The following is a 21384-nucleotide window of genomic DNA, read 5'->3' on the forward strand; positions in this document are numbered from 1 at the left end:
CAAACTTAGAAGACTAATTTGGTGAGGAATACCTTGAACTTTTAGGCTGAATACCCATTGAATCTCTTCTATATTTCTGCCCATAACCTTTAGCATGTTGAATAGCATCGACATGAATGCTGCTGGGCTGTATTGCACCTACTTCTGAAGAAAGGGTTGGATCTAGACAAAAGAAATATTTGTTTAATTTTTTCGAATCATCAATTCCTTCAATGTACATAGAGAGATTGAGGAATATATTGGAGTAGTCACGGACATGCCCCTTTGTTGAATACCATACCATCTTGTTTGTAATATTTCTTTTTCGATTAGAGAGACAAACACCTCTAACATTGCCTTCTTAAAATCCTCCCAAAGAGCAAAAGTGTGACCGACTTTTTGCATGTATCTCCACCATATATGTGCATAGCCCTCAAGATGGAGTGTTACAAAATAGATCTTAGCTTCATCATGGCGAGAAAATAATTTGAAGCACATCTCTAATTTATTTTCCCATTTTTGCCACTCCGTTGGAGATGCATTATCCCCCTTGAAGTTGAAAATGGTAATCTTCTCTTTGTACTCCCTCTCATTATAGGTTGGCTAAACATTGTTAGAGTTCTGTCGAAAGGATGATTGTCTCAAAGACTCTCTCTACATTGAACCTCTTTCAAAATATTTTGGTTTAGAAGCATTACCACCTTGATTTGGTTGACCCAATCCAAAAGAATGAGCTTGTCCACATGTGGGTTGACCATAAAATGAGTTCTCTTTGTTAGTGATATCATGGAATGACCTTCTTTCCTCAAATCTTCCGTTCTTATCATGCATCTTCGATTCTTTTTGCCTGATGGTAGATTGGAAAGGAAAGGATTTGTGGAACGGATCACATCCATGAAACTCTTCATTCTCATCTTCTCTTAATTCCACCTCCTCCTCATAAGTGGCCTCATGTCTTGAATTGAATTGTGGATGAGCATGATGCTTTGATGATATTAGGACACTCTTCAATGTTGATGGCTCTCCTTTCTCAAAGGTTGACATTATTGGTGGCTGATCAATTTCTTTTCCTTTCATATTAGTTGGCTATGGGAGCTAAAGTATTTCCAAGATGAGAAGTGGGTACATTTGGCATAGAAGGTGCGGTTAGAGTTTTCAAGTCTTTGATGGGCTACTAATACATCAAATCCCCTTTTGATAGACTTTGCTACTACATTTTCAAATCCACTCTGCATAAACTTGACCAACTATTGCTGAAGACTCTCATTCACTTCATTGGATGTTTTCTCCATCTTTCATAATGAATTAGAGAGTTTTTCACCATAAACATCATGCGTCCCAATATTCGGCATTGCAGCTCTCTTGAAAGTATGGGGTCTTCAAAAGGTTCGTGAAACAATTGATTCTCATCATTGCCAAGTCGTACACTATGAGCATTACTAACACTAATACCTTCATTTTGTTGGTCTTGATTATGGGCTTCATTGGTGTTATTTTTGTCATTGACATACTCTCTGATATCCTCTTGAATGGTTTCCATCACTTGGTCTTTCCCTTTGTTTTCTAGCCATTAGGGATAGTTGTTGTCAAAAATGATTGTTCTAGAGAAAACTGACAATATCTTGCTTAATATTGCACCAATCCCAATGATTTCTTAATCCAAAAGAAGCTCATATAGTGGGGATATTACATATTTGTCAATATCCTAGCTTGCAAGAGGGCTAATAGGTGCAATGACATCAAACAATGCACTCCAGTCAGCCGATCAGTCCCTTAGACCACCGATCAAAAAAACTATTATAACTTTTGCTCCCGATGTCTGATTACTGAAATTTTTGGTTTAAATGGAATCTTGACATCCCCTCTTCAAATCAAGATATGAAGCTCTCAAATTAGATCATGGAAAAAAATTGTTGAGCAGAAATTATGTACATGTCGTGTGAATTCTTGAACCTTATAAATACCCAGGCACCTGTAGGTATCCAAGAAAATACATGTAATTGATTGGTAACTATTGGAAATAATCAGTAATTACCCTATCACCTGTAGTAATCAAGAGGGCTAAATAACCACGTTCTCTTGTTTATTGAATGTCTGTAACATCTATGAACCACTGATCTTATTGAAATACCACTGTCAATTCTTGGCTCAAGAGATGTATCTCCACCTAAATTGAAAAAAATGCATGGGATCCATGACTTGAGGGGTGTGCAAATTTTCCTCTCAAGCCGGTTTATGCTCCCCTTCACGGTTCTCGTCAATAGGGGAGGGTCACCTCACTATTGTCGTGCCAACTCGTTCGGCATTCACTTTTCCTCGTGGGGATATAGACATGGCAAGGTACATACTAAAGCTAAGAAAAATAGTGATGATATACAATAGGCTAAAAAGAATTATTTCATCCCTTAAATGATATAAAAGTGGAAGTAGGAAATTGATCAAATGGAAAAGAATAGGGATAGGTATTTTCCTTTCTTGCAGTGACTCACTGCATACAATGAATTCCACTTACCATTTGATTTTTACTTTTAGCCATATTGCAATCAGTTACATTCAAGCAACCAAAGTCAGGGTTAGCTATAAAATTCCAGCAAATGAGATTAGCATCAATTTGACTACTGATTTTATGTGGGCAGGATGAAGAAAATTTATCATAGCCACATTTAGCCCTAAGTTGGGTTTATATGCACTTAATTGTGAATTTCAAAATAGGATTACTCTTAATTTTCTTTTTTTAGCAAATGGATGGCTTTAGCAATTGAAATTAAATAGAATTAAAAGCAAAATGTAGAAGTACCTCTTTCATTGTTGAAGATAGATGATCATGGAAGCTTCAACAACCATATGAGACTTGAAAAGCTTGATCTTCAGCTTGAGGTGGCCAAGAATACCTTCACATTGTAATTCCCAGGATGAATATTCAGCTCATAAACTCCAATTCTTCTCCAAGAAAGCTCCTATGACCATAAGCTTGATGGAGATGATCCTTATGAGATCCAAATGTGACTCAAAATTGAAGGGGAATCAATGATGAACCTTCCAAGATAGTAGAATACTTCAAATATTGAAAAAGATCTCTCCCATTGAAGTACTTGAACTTGCATAAGCTATCCATATACTTGCAACATCAAAATCAAGCTCCATTATTGCAATGTTGAAGCAAGACCTTCAAATTTGGCAAAATCCAATGCCTAGAAGCCTTACGAGGCATCAAGAGCCAAAAGCCCCATGATTCAAATCTTCAAAGACAAAAATTTTTGAAAGAATCAAGTGGTTGCCCTATTTGCCCCAAATCAAGAGAAGAGGATGCTCCAGTCTTGCTTGAAATCCTCAATGTAGATCCAATGTGTGTTGTAAATGCTTCCCCTTGACCTTTGGAAGCTAAAAGATATCAATAAGCTGAAGCCAAATCTTCAAGAAATTGAAGGAATATTTATGCTATCCATTTTTAGCCATGGCTATGGTTTTGAAGATCCAGGAATTCAAGAGAGAGTGATGAAGTTTGCTTCTATCATACCATAGACTGGGAATAGAGTTTGCAATCCATTTTTCTCATGTTGATGAGGTAGTGTGTCTTCATGAAAATCGGCGCAAACAGTACATTAACATACTCGTTAATTACCTCATGATCAAAATGAGGTGTAAGGAAAGCATATAAGTACTCTATAACAAGCTTACAATATGAAGAATTGATCTATGGTAGCTATTTGGACCATCAAGGCACTGGGGAAGAGATAGAAGCAAGATCTTGGCTATGGAGTTGTAGGGAAAGCTTATAGGAAGAAGAAACAAGAGATAAAAACTCTGTGTTTACAAAAGCAACCTTTGTTTTAGTCCATTCTTAATCCTTGTTAACCTCAATTAACTCAAGGACCTCTAAAATGTCATGTAAAAGAGCCAAGAATTGTTATTTTCACCATAGAGCCTCCAATTTCTTCATATTCAGCTCCAAGAACCTTCATATTAGTGATGACTTGATGCAAATAACCATGGCTAGTCATGGTTTTAACTATGCCAACCACTATAACTAAATCTTGTACTCCAGTTACCTGTCACCTGTCCCTGTGACTAGATTTCCCCAAGAGAAAGACTCTTCCCATGGATCAAAGTCCAAGCTATGATACCAATGTAAAATAGCTAATTCTCACATCAAGAAAAATATCTGAAGATACAAGAAATACACCATATGTGCCAAGAAACCGTAGCTAAGGTGGCTAGGCATGAAATTATATTGCTATGAAAGGCTAAGAATCATAGATGAATGTTGCAACATGAATACTCATGTTACATCTCCACCTTTTATACTTAACCCTAGGCTAAGGCATTTATGCTTTATTACAATTTTCTCTCTCCTATTTTTTCTTTTTTTAATTCTCTATATTTAAGTTTATCTTTTCTCTCTCTATAATTCTCTTTCTCTCTCTCTCTCTCTCAATTCCTTCCTCCCTCTCTCTCTCTCTCTTTTTCTTCTCTCCTTTCCCCTCCCTTCTCTCTAAAAAAGTATATAAAAAACTATGTCAAAACTATTTTAAACTAAACAATATTTTTAGAAATATTGAATTAAAAGAGGACAAAAAAAGGAGGGAAGTTTAAATGAAAAAGTTTAATCTGCGAGAGAGAGAGAGAGAGAGAGAGAGAGAGAGAGAGAGTCTACACGTTGGGGGAGGAGGGGGGTTATAATAAAAAAGGGAGGGGGAAGAGAGGGAGTGACTAAACATGAGAGAAAGGGGATTTTAAATTAAAATGTTAGGTTTGGGAAGGGGCTAGATTCGAAAAGCCGTGAGGTTTGTGACTTTTCAAACCTACAACAAAAATAATATAGTAGTAAGATATATCAACACACATAAACTTATTTACATTACCAACTAGTTGGTTGAAGGTGTCAACATCTAAGTCTATGGCACTCGAGACCATATTGTCACGGAGACATCCATAGAAACAAATGTGATTTCTTCATCAAGCTTGAAGGTAGCCGCCATTGACCTACTTTCCATTTCAATATGGGATTGAAGTAATTGATTAGCCTTGCCCATAACAGCTACATTCTTGGGATCTAGTGTGGTCGCAAAGAGAAAGACAAAGTAATTGTTGGGTGAATCATAATAAGTGGAGATAACCTTACTCTCCGAGTTAGCATGGACCCGCTCTTTCATAAATTCTATTGGGTGTCTTCCTCCATGGGCAAGGCCAATGAGTGCTCTAAATTTCTAAAGCAATGCAAGTTGGTCCATCGATTCTGTATATGATATGACAAATTAATTATAATACTGTGGGCATATCTTCTAGATGTTTTCTAATCGTATCCCTGCTACGTTGGATTTGCGCAAAGTCTGCAGTTCTAATGAGCATACTGGTCGTACACCAATTTTAATCAAAATCTTCATCCTCAAGTGTTGGAGTAACTCCAAGTTGGTGAATTGGCAAACGGTCGTGAAGTAACTTGTACCAGGCAAATTGCTAAGGTGGAATTCTTTCTGGGAGGAAAGAAAAATTTCGCTCAAATTCAGAGTCATGAATTTAGGTATCCATGAGTGTCTACTCGGGATGGATTGGCTTAAGCCCAACGACGCCCACATCCACTGTGGAAAGGGTCAAGTTTCCTTTCGAAACTCTAAAAGGGAATTTGTCACAACTCAAGGTGAGGCAGGAGTGCCAAGAATCCAATTAGCCAAAGTATCTCGGATCATAAAAGGAGTCAGAAAAGGATTACCCGTTTACCTCATCAAACTCAACAAGTTAGATCAAAAGCAAGAGTCTCATGAAGGACCTTCTTGGCTAAAGGAATACGCTAACGTATTCCCTGAGGGATTGATTTAACTTCCGCCTCAAAGAGAAGTAGATCATGAGATTAGGCTATCACGGTTACATCTGGCCTAGCAACTCACCATGGGGAGCTCCAGTACTATTCTAGAAAAAGAAAGATGGGACACTTCGACTATGTATTGATTACCGAGGGTTGAATCAATCAACAATCAAGAACAAGTATCCTATTCCTAGAATAGATGAGCTTCTTGATCGTCTTCAAGGTGCAAAGATCTTCTCCAAGATTGATCTCAGGTCAGGTTACTATCAGATAAGGATCAAGGAAGAAGATATTTCAAAGACGGCCTTCAATACAAGATATGGGCACTTTGAATTCCTGGTTATGTCATTCGGGCTTACAAATGCACATGCCACCTTCAATAGATTAATGCAAGATATCTTTAGACCATATCTTGATGATTTCGTACTTGTCTTCTTCGATGACACTTTAGTCTATTCTAAACAGGAAGAAGATCATGAACCTCAACTTCGGATTGTCCTTGAGACAATGAGGTCTCATAAGCTGTATGCAAAAATGAAGAAGTGTGCATTCTTCAAGCGTCAGATTGAATACCTGGGATTCATAGTATCATCAGAAGGAATATCAGTAGACCCAGCCAAGATCAGAGATGTGCTTGAATGGCCAATACCAGTATCCGTCAAAGAGATACGTAGCTTTCTTGGATTGACAGGATGGTATAGGGTCTTCATCAAAAACTATGCTTTGATTGCAGCACCTCTTACAGACTTACTAAAGAAGCAGACTTCCATTACATGGTCAACTTCCGAACAAAATAGCTTCGACAAATTGAAGCAAAGTTTGGTATCAGCACCTATTCTAAGACTTCCTGACCTCAATAAGGAGTTCGAGGTAGTAACTAATGCTAGCATTCTTGCCTTGGGGTGTGTACTTATGCAGGAAGGTCATCCAGTAGCATACTCTTCAAGGAAATTGAAGAGTCATGAAAAGAATTATGCCACACATGATCTGGAATTACTAGTTGTCATCCATGCTCTAAAGCTTTGGAGACACTACCTGTTGGGTAACAAGTTTACTCTAGTAACCGATCATAAGAGTCTCAAATGTATTTTTACCCAGAACGAGCTCAACATGAGGCAACATCGATGGATTGAAGTATTGGAGGAATATGATTTTGAAATCAAGTACCGACCAGGGAAGGAGAATGTAGTTGCCGATGCATTCAGTCGCAAGGCATTCCTAAACTCCCTAATCTTGCAGGATCCATCAACGGCCAGATCTCTGGCTACAAAAGTATCCTACTTGAACTATCTAGAGAGGAAGCATGCCATGATTTGGCCTACCAAACAATGATAAAGGAAATATCTACCAAGGAGCAGAATCAAAAGTTGCAAGCTAAGTATCAGGAATTTTCCATTGATAATGGACTTGTCTACTACAGAACAAGGCTGTGTATACCAACGAGCCAGTCACTTAAGCAGAAGATATTATGGGAAGCTCATGATTCTCCTTTCGCAGGACATCCTGGCTATGCTAAGACTCTTAATGCAGTTAGAAAGAGCTATCACTGGGAGAGGCTTAAAGGTGACGTTCTCAAGCATGTCACTGAGTGTTTGTCTTGCCAACGTATCAAAGCCGAACATGTCATGATGCCAGGGAAACTGCAACCGCTTGACATTCCCCAAATGAAATGGGAATTCATCAGTATGGATTTTGTTGTGGGCTTACCCCAAGTCCAAGGAGGATACAATTCCATTATGGTTGTGGTTGACATGCTTACCAAGGTTGCACACCTGATTCCAGTAAAGACAAACTATAAAGCCTCCGACATTGCAAGATTGTTTATCAAGGAGATATTCAAGCTACATGGGTTACCTAGAAGAATCATTAGTGATCGAGATTCTCTCTTCACATCACACTTCTGGAGAGCTATCTTTGAAGCTATTGGGACTCAACTCTGTTTTAGCACCGCTTACCATCCCCAAACGGATGGCCAAACAGAGCGAGTAAATCAAATCATCGAAGATATACTTAGGGCATACTGCTGTCGAGAGCCAAAGAGGTGGATTCAATACTTGCCATTAGTTGAATTTGCCTACAATGCTTCTTACTAGCAGAGCATTCTGATGTCTCCTTTCCAAGCATTGTATGGTCATGATTGTCGAAGTCCCCTAAACTTTTCTGATCCAACCCTAAGAGTTGAAGCATCAAGACAGATGTTGGAAGACATGGATGATCAAATAAAGTCAATAAGACAAGACATACAAGCGGCCAAGGATAGACAAAAGGCATACGCAGATTTGAAATGTCAAGAAAGAGTCTTTGTAGAAGGAGACATGGTCTTCATTTGTGTACGCCCTAAAAAGAGTTCTCTATCCCTAGGAGAATGCAAGAAGCTAACTCCAAGGTATTGTGGGCTGTACAAAATCCTCAAATGCCTAGGACCCAATGCTTATAGATTGCAACTCCCTGAGAATCTAAAGGTTCACAATGTATTCCATATCAGCCTCTTGAAAAAATATGTACCCAACCCTAATCATGTACTTGATGACCAACAAATTGTAATGCCTAGTCAAGGAGTCCTTGAACTAAGGCCGGATAGGATCTTAGATGTTAGGGAGAGATAGTTAAGATCTAGAACCTTAAGAGAATGCCTCGTCCAGTGGAAAGATTATTCCGAAGAGGATGCCACCTGGGTAGATGAAGGCGCTCTCATCCATCAGTATCCCCAGTTTATCTCGAGATGAGGACATCTCGATTCTTCTAAGGGGGAGAGAATGTAATGTTCTAAAAATCTTTTCTTCGCATGAACTACCTCTTATAGGAAATAAGGATAATGATATAGCAATTTTTTTTTTCTTCTTATTTCTTTTCTAAGGATAATGGCAAATTTTTTTTCCCCTTATTCCCCCCACCCGACTGACGAGCTGGAGGGGGAGGGAAATAGAAGGAGTGATGAAGCTCCTTGGTGGAGCTTGGAGTGAGGGGGAAGGCATGCGTGATGCCACGTAGGGGAGGGAGGATCCCCCTCCCCTCCCCTATTTAAATCAGGGGCCGCAGGCTGAAGGGGGGGCCGCCGGAGATCAAGAAGAGGGATGCTGCCGTGATTGGGTGGAAGAGAGGATTCTGAGGGAGGGGAAGCAAACCACAGCAGTCGTCAGTTCGCGAGGGTGAGAGGAAGTGGCCTGAGGAATGAGCTACCGTCAGAAGTACACGTCGCCAACCACCGCCCTGGGGAGCTGTGAGCTGCCGCGCCAGTCAGTAGCCGCCGTTCAGGCCGCCATCCTCCTGCCAGTCATCTCCGCGTCGCCGCCTACAGCCACATGCCACGCTACCTGGCCAATGTGTCATTTGGGGACATAATTTACCCCTCCCTTCCTCCGACGTGTTGAAGCACTGAAGCTTCTAGAAGCTTCTAGAAGCTTCTAAGGAGCCCCCTTTTCCCCCCAAAAGCAAGTCTGAACTTAAAGTTCTTATTCCCCCCCCCCCCCCCCCCCCCCCCCCCCCGTGCTTGTAAAAGTCTTAAGCCCCCTTTTCCCCTTAAGCCTCTTCCTTGGCTTTGGGAACCAACCCCCCCCCCCCCCCCCCCCCCGGTGTTTTATTCCCCTAAGCCCCCTTTCACCCCCCCCCCCATGTCAAAAACCCCTGTTTCCATGGGTATTAGAACCCCCCCTGCCGGGTTTTAAAAACCCCTTAAGTTCCCTTTCACCCTCATGCTAAAATCCATCTCTGGTGTGCCATCATTTGTAGCCTGATGTAGTGCCCTCACCGATACTTTGGACTACGTGTAGCTTTATTCATACCCTAAGCACTTGACTACTTTCCTTATTGTAAGGTCAATAAATTCGTAAAGATAAAGAACTAGGGTTTGTCCCTAAGGTTCTTAAAAAAAAGAAACCCTAGGCCCGACATACGTCAGCTTAAAGGATCTAAAACGGATTATTCAATCGCAGGACTTGCACAGCAAGTACGAAATCATTTAGTCTTGTGATTGATTCACAAGGAGAAAGGGTAAAAACCCTCATCAAGGATGGCAGATCCCTACACAAGTTATCTTGCAAAAGGATGTTGTCGTGCTGCTGCGCATCCGAGTCGTATACACCTCCATTTCTTTTGTTGTGCATTTGTGTTATTTTCTGCGTGTGATTCATTGTTTGTGTGATGCATTTCGATAATCCGCATCCAATGTATATATTCCCTTAGTGCATGTGTATGATTTTGTTTGGATGCATGATGTGTGTGTGTTAGAAAAATATGAAAAACTGATGCCAAAGGACATTATCAAGCTGATAATTTCAATGATGATCTCTCAGAAAAATGCAGGGAATTGTGGAAACAAAGGAAGCTTTGTGGAAGCCGATCATCTAATGAAATAGAGTTGAAGAGTCTCTCAAAAGCTGCTTAAGCGAGTAAAGGAATCCTTCAATGGGGCTATTGACAGCACTAGTGAAGCACCGAGGGAGCATTTTGCCACCCAATCCTCAAGGCTGAAGTCGAAGTTTGTGCGCAGATCATCATAAAGCTGACTGTTAACGGGGGGGGCAATTCATGACTCCAAAGATACCCTATGTTAGTCTTTAAGGTCAAAATTAAAGTGGGTGCATAGATCTTCTATGGGTGTAAAGAAATGAGAGTTATTCTTGTCAAAGAGGAGTTTTTCTTTTCCGCTCAGCTAAAAGAAGAGAAAAGGGAATCTAATTGAGGGGATGCTGCTGGAAAAAGAGAGGAAGTCGTGGAAGAAGGAGAAAACAAGGATTTTGGGGGAAAAAAAAAGCACCTAGGGAGGAAAAGAACAGGAGGAGAGGAATCGATTCCTGAGAGGACCAGTATAGTCTCGTTGGCTGTGGTCATAAATTCTGTAGAGCTTGTGTGGAAGGACAGATTTTGTCAGCTGTCAGGCACAGGGACGGGTTTCCATTGACCTATTCAAGGTTGAAAGGAAAGTAGAAGAGATAGCGGGAGTTTTGAAGGGCTCTCAATGTTCCACATTGCTGAATTCTGAAAATTGTGGAATATGTTTATGTGAAATAGAGGGCCATAGCTGTTCCTCAGATGGATGAAAATAAGCTGGTAATTGTGGAAGATGATGGCAAGGGGGAAAAGAAGATGCAGATTTTGCTGATTATGTGGAACTTGAACCCGAACTTCGTAGATTGAAGCTCGGGAAAACAATTGGGATTCTGATACATTCCAGTGTTAGTGGAAAAGCCAGTAGTAGAGTATCTGGACGTCGTCATCTCCTCCGACGGCCAGTTTGCGCTCTCAGAATCCTGGGACGGCAAGCTCTGCCTCTAGACCGCAATGGTGGAACCTTGTCCGCACTTGCCGTGCATTCCGCGAGTACTGGCTCTCCGAGCGTTTCGATTCTGAGCAGCTGAATGAGCCCGAGTCTCTCTTCTTCGAGGATCTGGATGTTTTCTTCCTGGAGTTTAACCTCGAACCAGTCTCGTTCATCAAGCAGGAGAGAGAGTTGACAAAAGCAAATTTGCGCGAGCTAAGTATAAATCCGAATCATGAAAGAGGGAAAATCAACTGTCCTATTCGTGTGGGGAACAAAGCGCCTCGTTTAGTTCCACGGCAGAATATCTCTTCCCATATCCCTAAAATTCAACAACAACCAAGGTGAAGCGCAGCCTTCAAATCAATTAATCCCATCATTGTGTCAGGGTCCTGGGACAGGACTGTGAAGGTGTGGAACCTTACCAACTGCAAGCTGTGCTCAAATCTCCTGCGACATACTGGTTATGTCAACAGTGTTACTATCTCTCCTGATGGTTCGCTTTGTGCTAGTGGTGGCAAGGATCGATGGTGTAAGCAATGCTGTGGAATCTCGCTGAAGAAGGTTGCGACTGTCATCCGTGGCGCCATCATCCTGGTTTCGAAAAAAATAAAAATTAAGCGTGGAGATAGGTCTTTCGATGCGTATGCTATTGGTGAAGCAACAGCTCCAGGTGTTATTGTCCTCCAAGAGTGATGGGAAGTGGACTATTAAATCAAAATCCATGCTGTTACAATTGCCACCAAAGGCTACCGATCTCTGATTCAAGACCGGTACCGTGAAAAGTTGGGTCTGGATGTAGAAGAAGCACAACACTTGATGGATAACTTGGTTTGACCAGGTGTAGTCAAGGATATAGCTGATTCTGTAAATTGGGCTCCCTATGATTGGAGTAACAGAATTCTGTATGGGAGGAGCTTTTTCACTAGCAAGTGCTATACTGGTGTCTGGAGTTGATGCAGTGGTGCCCTTTTATGGTACTCCATCCACTGAGTTTGAAACTATTTCAAAGGTGTAAGTCCTACTGCAGGCACACTTCAGTGAGCGGGACAACATTGCAGACTTCTATTGATCATCCACAGCCATCATCGTTGGTCCTAAAAGAGCTTAAGAGCTGCATAATTCAGTTGACTTCAGGCATTGACACACTAGGTGCTTTAGTGAATGCGACATTGTTTGACCCAGAGAAACACATCGATGAAGTAATCCCTGTGGTGGTGAAAGAGCAATGCGGAAGCAGTTTCCTACAGTCTTTGTTGGTGGCTGCATGCATTGCTGCTATGCCTATTCTGAAGAAAATCCCATTTCTGTACTGTGGGGCTATTTTGCTCTCATAGCCATTGAGAGTTTACCTGAAACCAAGTTCATACACTTATTGTAAAACAGTGGACAGATTGTCATGCTTCTTTATTTATTTTGACTCCCCTTTTGTAATGTACTTGACAAGCAATATAATGATCTTGGCATCAAAAATTGAGTTATTGAGATCTTCTTGTTAGCCTCTTACCTTGCTGTATCTTGAACTCCGTATTCAGCAGTCCTTACACGAAATCTACGACACTTCTGGTGAACCCGACGTGAAAGTGCTGCGTCACTTTTCAGCAAGATGGGAGACTCGCAAGAAGAGATGACAGATGATAATGTCATGAAGAACCTGTTTCAGTCATTTACCATGTATATGCAGCAGCAAGCTCACGCAAAACGTGACAGTGATGCTATGGATGCCTTGAAAGCTGTCCAACAGGAGATGAAGCAGTTTAATGGCCAGCAAGTGTCAACTTACCTGCATTTGTATGAAGAAAAGATGAAGTTTTTTGGGGTTTCTCAAGATGTTTGGAGCCGCTACTTCTTGCGGATCGTGGTGCACGCTCTTGAAGGCCGAATTGCAGAAATTCAAGAAACACATGCAGGTTGGGCTGAATTTAAGAAGGCATTAAAAGATGAATATTTCCTGGAGGATACAGGTCTTATGAATCGCAGAAATTTTTTAGCATGGGTTTCTATGCCTAATAAGGGACTTTCTGTTACCGCTCTTCTACGAGAGTTTGAAAGCCGCTATGATCAGTTGGATGGGACTGAACAGCAAGCTTTGGAGATGCAGAAAGTGGAGTTATTTTTACAGGCTGCAGATGCTGATTTACAGGAAAAGTTGGATGATCTTTTGGAAGATCAAGCTACTGATTCAGGTTTAAAGACCGAGTGGAGACATGTCATTGATGCTGTGAATGCTCTTGTTAAGAAGCAGCGCAGGAGAGTACGATTGCATCGTAATACAGGATCAGTTCCTGAAAAATCCTTGGAGACTTCTTCTTCTACCCCTGCTGTAACTTCTTTGCCTAAGCCTACTCCTCCTGCTGTGAATCCACCAGTTCTTGCTGCTCCAGTACCCTTATCTGTAGATGATGTTATTAAAGGCTTGGCAGATTTGACGATTGAAGCAGTCAAAGCTGAAGTTGGTAAGTTAAAGGAGCAACTTATGTCAGTACCTGCTGTAGCACCTGCTCCAGCGACTGCTTTTTCAGCTGGTCAAAGAAAAGGGCGACGATGTATTTGGTGCGATAGTACAGAGCACCAACACTGCAGAGATTGTGATGCTTTTCAGGAAACGCGTAAGAAGAATGTAGTGTTCTGGGGACAAGATGGGAAGATATGGCTGACAGAGACTGGCGCTCCTCTTGACACGAACTTCGGTAAGGGAGGCATGAAGAAGCTTGTTGATGATATGGCTGCGCGATCAGCTTATGTGAGTGTTAGAGAAGATGCTTCAGCTTATGGAGTCCAGCTTGAGCAGAAATCTGATGAAGACTCTGCTTTATGGTCCTTTGCCTTGGAGATAGCGAGAAGAGGAAAAGTTCAGGCATCTACTATGACTTGTGTGGGCTCCAGCATCCGAGGAGAAACAGGGTGGGATTCTCCTATTGATAGGTATTCTATTTTTGCTTATATGGCTAAAACGCTGGGTTTAGATGCCATGGTTGAGGAAAAGAGAAGAAGAGATGAGGAGGGTCCCAGCACCTCCAAAAAGACTAGAGGGGGTGACTTTGTTTCACCACCTGTTACAGCTCCGCCTATGTCAAGTTCTCCAACTCAAACAGGTCTTGAACAACCTATGGGAGATAAGCAAATGAAAGAAAAGAGGCAACCAAGAAAGGAGCCAGGATTCAAGCTCTTGTCAGACCTTGATATGCAGACGGATATGAGTAAGATTTTTCATGAAAGAATTTTGAATAGTGAAGTTACTTTTACTGTTGGAGAAGCCCTTGGGATTGCTAGAAGAGAAATACAGGATCAAATGCAGGATCTTTTGCGGAGGAAACGACATGCGATGGAAGGACCTGCTTTACAGGGATTGTGGCATGGAACTCTTGGAGAAGAGCATGATGATGCAGTGATGGTTGAGAATGCTTCTGTTAATCCGCAATTGGAGAAAATAGTTCAGCCTATGCAGTATGAAGATGATGATACCCCTATTCTCATTCCTCGCAGCCATTTTTCACGAAGTCATTGGGCTAGAGCAACCACTGAGACAGTGGTAAGGATTGGAGAGAAATAAATTCCATTGGTCGCTTTAGTCGACCATGGTTCTGAGATTAATCTTATTTCTCGAGGCGTTTATGAGAGTGACAAGTGGCCTATGGATGCAGAGCATGGCTGGCGCATGAGAGCTGCCAATAATACTTCTGGTGATATGTATGCTGCTTGTCCGAGTATCATAATTTCTATTGGTAATGTTGAAGAGGATTATCATTGCTTTGTTCAGGATTCTTGCTCTTATCCGATTATTCTTGGACAGCCTTTCATTACAGAAGCAAGAATGGAAACGAAAGTGATGGATGACGGGTCAGCTTATGCGCGGATATGCAGTAAAGATGGTATGCGAGCTGTTCAGTTTATGACTGTTGGGGTAAATCATCCGAGAAACAGGGACTCCTTGCGTGAGGCACCACTACCTGCGAAGGAGTTGGATTTTCATTAGGTACCGCTGTCTTGCGAGACGCCAGTGGTACGAAGCGGAGAAAAGAGGAGATCTCGCCTCCTGGCAGCCACTCTTTCTCCAATAATTTTGTTGGTTTTTCTTCAGATAGTTCAGTGAGTTATCAGAAAATTTCAGATTTTCCTAGAGCTGCCAAGCAGTACATTGGTCGTAAGGAGAAAGAGTTAAAGAATGCAGGTATTTTGCAAGCAGAAGAGCATGTAGATGGATTATATGAAGGGATATCTTATGCAGATACATTGTTTGAGATGGGAGCAATGCTGAAAACTGATGTATGTAAGGGTTCAAAGATCATACCTGTGCAAACCTTGGATATGTTTCAGGAAATTTCTGGTTTTATGCTACAAACAAAGTTAGAGGCTGAGAAAACTCAGCAAACTGAATTTATGGCTGATCTTGATCAGCTAACAGAGCTGCAGAGGGCTGAATTCATTCAGCCAACAGAGTTGAATGCAGAAAAATTTCTGCATACAGAGTTTCAGGCTGCACCCATGCAGTCCATAGAGCGAAAGGCTGAAATTTTTCAGCCAACAGAGTTGAGAGTTGCTGAAAATTTGCAGAAATTGCAGCAAAGAAAAGAGTGCTTGAATGATGCCAAGCTTCTACACAAAATATAAAACAGTTGATAAGAAGGTTAAACCGGTTGCAGGCCCGCTTCCTCCTGATAGTGATGAGCAGATTGAAAAAGCTATGAAGCAGCCTATGTTGAGAGATCCTGCAAATATTGGACATAAGTTTACAGCTGAAACTCTTGCAGAATTGAAGATTGGAAATGATGAATTTTTGCTTCCAGTGGAAAAAGAATGTTTTAGAGAGATGCTTGGACGTCATGGTAAGGCATTTGCTTTCTTTCCACATGAAATTGGCTGCATTAGTCCCGAATTGGTTGCACCCATGGTCATCTTCACTGTTCCTCATATACCATGGAATATACGTCCTATACTTGTGCCTAAAGCACACTTGCCAAAGCTGATAGAGTTGCTGAATGAAAAGATTAAGATGGGAATTTTGGAACCCTCTTCTGCACCCTATTCTAACAGGTGGTTTACTGTACCAAAGAAGAATGGTACTTTGAGATTTATTCAGGATATGCAGCCCGTGAATAAAGTGACAATCAGGAATGTGGGAACAGGTCTAGTTGTGGATGAATTTGCTGAGGCTTTTGCAGGATGAGCCATCTATTCTCTAGGTGACTTGTATTCAGGTTATGAACAGTTTCAGCTTGCCTTAGAAAGCAGGGATATTACTACTATGTGGACACCTATTGGTCTTGTGAGGATGTGTACCTTGCCTCAAGGTGCCACAAACTCAGTTGCTCATATGATGAATGCTATGCATAGAGTTCTACGAGACTATATTCCGCAGTATACCATGCCTTTTCTAGATGATGTGCCTATTAAGGGTTGTGCAGAAGAAGAAAAGAATGAAAGTCTTGATTTTCGTGGATGTAGACAGTTTGTGGCTGACCACTTGGTTGCTTGTGAGCAAATATTGACACGATTAGAGGAGGTAAATTTGACACTTTCAGGGCTGAAATCTGTTTTTGGTGTTAATGAAGTTATCATAGTTGGGCATATGGTTGGATATTATGGCAGGAAACCTTCACCTGCAAAGGTGGATGCCATAAACAGGATTGCAGAATATTGCTCGACTACTTCAGAGCTGCGGAGATTTGTGGGAGCTTGTGTATTTTACATGATTTGGATTCCTCATTTTGCTCATATAGCAGATGTTCTCTATCAGCTGCTTCGAAAGGGGCAGAAATTTCATTGGGATGAGAAGCATTCAAAAGCCATGCGTAAGCTTAAGAATCTATTGTAGTCAGCTCCTACTCTACGCAAGGCGGATTATCAGTGTGGACGGCCGATCATGTTGACAGTTGATACTAGCCCTATTGGCATAGGTTAGGCAGTGGGACAGGATGATGCTAATGGAAATAGGTATGCAATCCGCTTTGGAGCTAAAGTTCTTAATGAGCGGCAGAGGAGATATCCACAAATTAAAAGAGAGTTGTGGGGAGTAGTCACTGCACTGAAGTGTGACAAAGGGTATTTTATTGGAGCTTCAGTTGTTGTGGAAACAGATTGTTTGCCTTTGCTTGGCATGATTACTAGTTGCTCGACTCCAGATATAGCGATGCTTCGGTGGATTGCCTATATCAAATCATTGAATCCAGAATTTCGACACATAGCAGGGAAAGATAATCTAGTTGCTGGCATGCTATTTAGAGCAAGATATGAGGATGAAGAGTCAATGCTTGCAGAAGATGATGAGACAGAGTTTACTGCTTCTGTCCTTGTTCATGATTGTCATGTATCTACTGTTGAAGCCTTTATTGAAGAACTTTATGTTGACGAGTGGCTGCAAATTGGACAGTATCTAAGTTCATTGACTCGAAGAGCTGATTGGACAGATGATGAATTCAAGAAAATCAGAAGGAAGGCTTATGGGTATTTCTTGAAAGATGGTTTTCTTTGGAAGCATCCAAAGAAGAGAGGAGGCTTGCCCTTGAGAGTAGTTTGTGATATAGCGATGCAGATACAGATTATGTGAGAGTTTCATGAGAGCTCATGGGCTGGACATAGAGGTGTGTGGGCTACCTATGAGAAAATCAAAGAAAGATACTGATGGAAAGGGATGTATAAAGATGTTTCTCATTTTGTGGAGACTTGCAGGGACTGCCAGCTTTACTCTTTAGTGTGACATCGTGATGAGTTGCATCCGACTTATCCACTATGTATGCATTATAAGTGGGTGGTAGACTTGGTTACTTTGCCAGTGGGACTTTGGCAGATGAGATATCTTGTCTTGGCTAGGGAGGATGTTACAAACTATGTTGAAGGCAGATCTTTGCGGACAAAGACCACCACTACAGTATGTAAATTCTTGTTGGAAGAAATATTTTGCAGGTATGGATGTATAGGCAAGATTACAGCTGATCGTGGAGAGCTAGATGCAGATGAAGCTAGAGAATTCTTCTCACGGCTTGGGATTAAATTGGCTCTTACTACTGCCTATAATCCAGAGGAAAATGGCAAGAGTGAAAGAGGACATCCGCCAATAGTTAAAGCATTGGTAAAAGCTTGTAGAGGTCGGATTGGGGATTGGCCGAGATTACTACCTTTTGCGTTGTGGGCTGATCGCTCTACACATAGTGTGACTACTGGATACATGCCTGCAGAGTTGATGTATGGGCAAAAACCTGTCATGCCTACAGAAATTTGTGCTCTCACTTGGAGTGTTCTTCCATGGCATGAGAATTTATCAAGGGAAGAGCTTCTAGCTCTTCGGATTCGTCAACTAGAGAGAAGGACAGAAGATGTGCAGCTAGCAGTTGATCGTTTGAAGGCAGCCCGTCTCAGAAACAAGGAGAGGTTTGATTTAAGGCATCGCTTGAGGCCTAGAGCCATAAAAGAAGGAGATTGGGTTCTAGTCTACGACAGTAGTCTAGAGAATCAGCATAGTAGCATGAGAAAAATGGTTCAAAGATGGTTTGGACCGTATGAGGTGAAACACGTTTTTGACAATGGTACCTATGAGTTGGCTGAATTAGATGGAATAGTATTGAGGGTGCCCATTGCTGGAAAACGAGTCAAGATTTTCAAGAGAAGAGAAGATGAGGAATATGCACTTGAAGCGTTGACAGAAGAAGAGCAGGTAGAAGAAAGACAAGCAGAAGAAACAGAGAACATAGTTGATGAAGCTGATGGAGAAACAGGTCTACTAGAAACAGATGATGGACTCGACCTGTTTGTGGATTTGAATGATCCTGGATAGTTGGCACATCCGGAGGATGCGCAGGTTTAGAGGGGGTGGATGTCGTGCTGCTGCGCATCCGAGTCGTATACACCTCCATTTCTTTTGTTGTGCATTTGTGTTATTTTCTGCGTGTGATTCATTGTTTGTGTGATGCATTTCGATAATCCGCATCCAATGTATATATTCCCTTAGTGCATGTGTATGATTTTGTTTGGATGCATGATGTGTGTGTGTTAGAAAAATATGAAAAACTGATGCCAAAGGACATTATCAAGCTGATAATTTCAATGATGATCTCTCAGAAAAATGCAGGGAATTGTGGAAACAAAGGAAGCTTTGTGGAAGCCGATCATCTAATGAAATAGAGTTGAAGAGTCTCTCAAAAGCTGCTTAAGCGAGTAAAGGAATCCTTCAATGGGGCTATTGACAGCACTAGTGAAGCACCGAGGGAGCATTTTGCCACCCAATCCTCAAGGTTGAAGTCGAAGTTTGTGGTAGATCATCGTAAAGCTGACTGTTAACCGCGGGGGGGGGGGGGGGGGGGGGGGGGGGGGGGGGGCAATTCATGACTCCAAAGATACCCTACGTTAGTCCTTAAGGTCAAAATTAAAGTGGGTGCATAGATCTTCTATGAGTGTAAAGAAATGAGAGTTATTCTTGTCAAAGAGGAGTTTTTCTTTTCCGCTCAGCTAAAAGAAGAGAAAAGGGAATCTAATTGAGGGGATGCTGCTGGAAAAAGAGAGGAAGTCGTGGAAGAAGGAGAAAACAAGGATTTTGGGGAAAAAAAAAAGCACCTAGGGAGGAAAAGAACAGGAGGAGGGGAATCGATGCCTAAGAGGACCAGTATAGTCTCGTTGGCTGTGGTCATAAATTCTGTAGAGCTTGTGTGGAAGGATAGATTTTGTCAGGTGTCAGCACAGGGACGGGTTTCCATTGACCTATTCAAGGTTGAAAGGAAAGTAGAAGAGATAGCGGGAGTTTTGAAGGGCTCTCAATGTTCCACATTGCTGAATTCTGAAAATTGTGGAATATGTTTATGTAAAATAGAGGGCCATAGTTGTTCCTCAGATGGATGAAAATAAGCTGGTAATTGTGGAAGATGATGGCAAGGGGGGAAAGAAGATGCAGATTTTTCTGATTGTGTGGAACTTGAACCCGAACTTCGTAGATTGAAGCTACGGGAAAACAATTGGGATTTTGATACATTCCAGTGTTAGTGGAAAAGCCAGTAGTAGAGTATCTGGACGTCGTCATCTCCTCCGACGGCCAGTTTGCGCTCTCAGAATCCTGGGACGGAAAGCTCTACCTCTGGACCGCAATGGTGGAACCTTGTCCGCACTTGCCGTGCATTCCGCGAGTACTGGCTCTCCGAGCGTTTCGATTCTGAGCAGTTGAATGAGCCCGAGTCTCTCTTCTTCGAGGATCTGGATGTTTTCTTCCTGGAGTTTGACCTCAAACCAGTCTCGTTCATCAAGCAGGAGAGAGAGTTGACAAAAGCAAATTTGCACGAGCTAAGTATAAATCCGAAGCATGAAAGAGGGAAAATCAACTGTCCTATTCGCGTGGGGAACAAACCGCCTCGTTTAGTTCCACGGCAGAATATCTCTTCCCATATCCGAAAAATTCAACAACAACCAAGGAGAAGCGCAACCTTCAAATCAATTAATCCCATCATTGTGTCAGGGTCGTAGGACAGGACTGTGAAGGTGTGGAACCTTACCAAATTCAAGCTGCGCTCAAATCTCCTGGGACATACTGGTTATGTCAACAGTGTTACTATCTCTCCTGATGGTTTGCTTTGTGCTAGTGGTAGCAAGGATGGTGTAAGCAATGCTGTGGAATCTCACTGAAGAAGGTTGCGACTGTCATCCGTGGCGCCATCATCCTGGTTTTAAAAAAAAAAAATAAAGCGTGGAGATAGGTCTTTCGATGCGTATGCTATTGGTGAAGCAACATCTCCAGGTGTTATTGTCCTCCAAGAGTGATAGGAAGTGGACTATTAAATCAAAATCCATGCTGTTACAATTGCCACCAAAGGCTACCGATCTCTGATTCAAGACCTGTACCGTGAAAAGTTGGGTCTGGATGTAGAAGAAGCACAACACTTGATGGATAACTTGGTTTGACCAGGTGCAGTCAAGGATATAGCTGATTCTGTAAATCGGGCTCCCTATGATTGGAGTAACAGAATTCTGTATGGGAGGAGCTCTTTCACTAGCAAGTGCTATACTGGTGTCTGGAGTTGATGCAGTGGTGCCCTTTTATGGTACTCCATCCACTGAGTTTGAAACTGTTTCAAAGGTGTAAGTCCTACTGTAGGCACACTTCAGTGAGTTGGACAACATTGCAGACTTCTGTTGATCATCCACAGCCATCACCGTTTGTCCTAAAAGAGCTTAAGAGCTGCATAATTCAGTTGACTTCAGGCATTGACACACTAGGTGCTTTAGTGAATGCGACATTGTTTGACCCAGAGAAACACATCGATGAACTAATCCCTGTGGTGGTGAAAGAGCAACGCGGAAGCAATTTCCTACAGTCTTTGTTGGTGGCTGCATGCATTGCTGCTATGCCTATTCTGAAGAAAATCCC

General features: G+C 41.9%; 1 pseudogene; it reads left to right on the forward strand.

Annotated features, from left to right (window-relative positions):
- Positions 1 to 10813: 10813 nt before the first annotated feature.
- Positions 10814 to 12111, forward strand: LOC148038968 (uncharacterized; annotated as a pseudogene).
- Positions 12112 to 21384: the final 9273 nt, after the last annotated feature.

This window comes from Lygodium microphyllum, chromosome 3 (assembly GCF_053477565.2).
Source record: "Lygodium microphyllum isolate KBCC chromosome 3, Lygodium_microphyllum_v1.1.10, whole genome shotgun sequence".
NCBI lineage: Eukaryota > Viridiplantae > Streptophyta > Polypodiopsida > Schizaeales > Lygodiaceae > Lygodium > Lygodium microphyllum.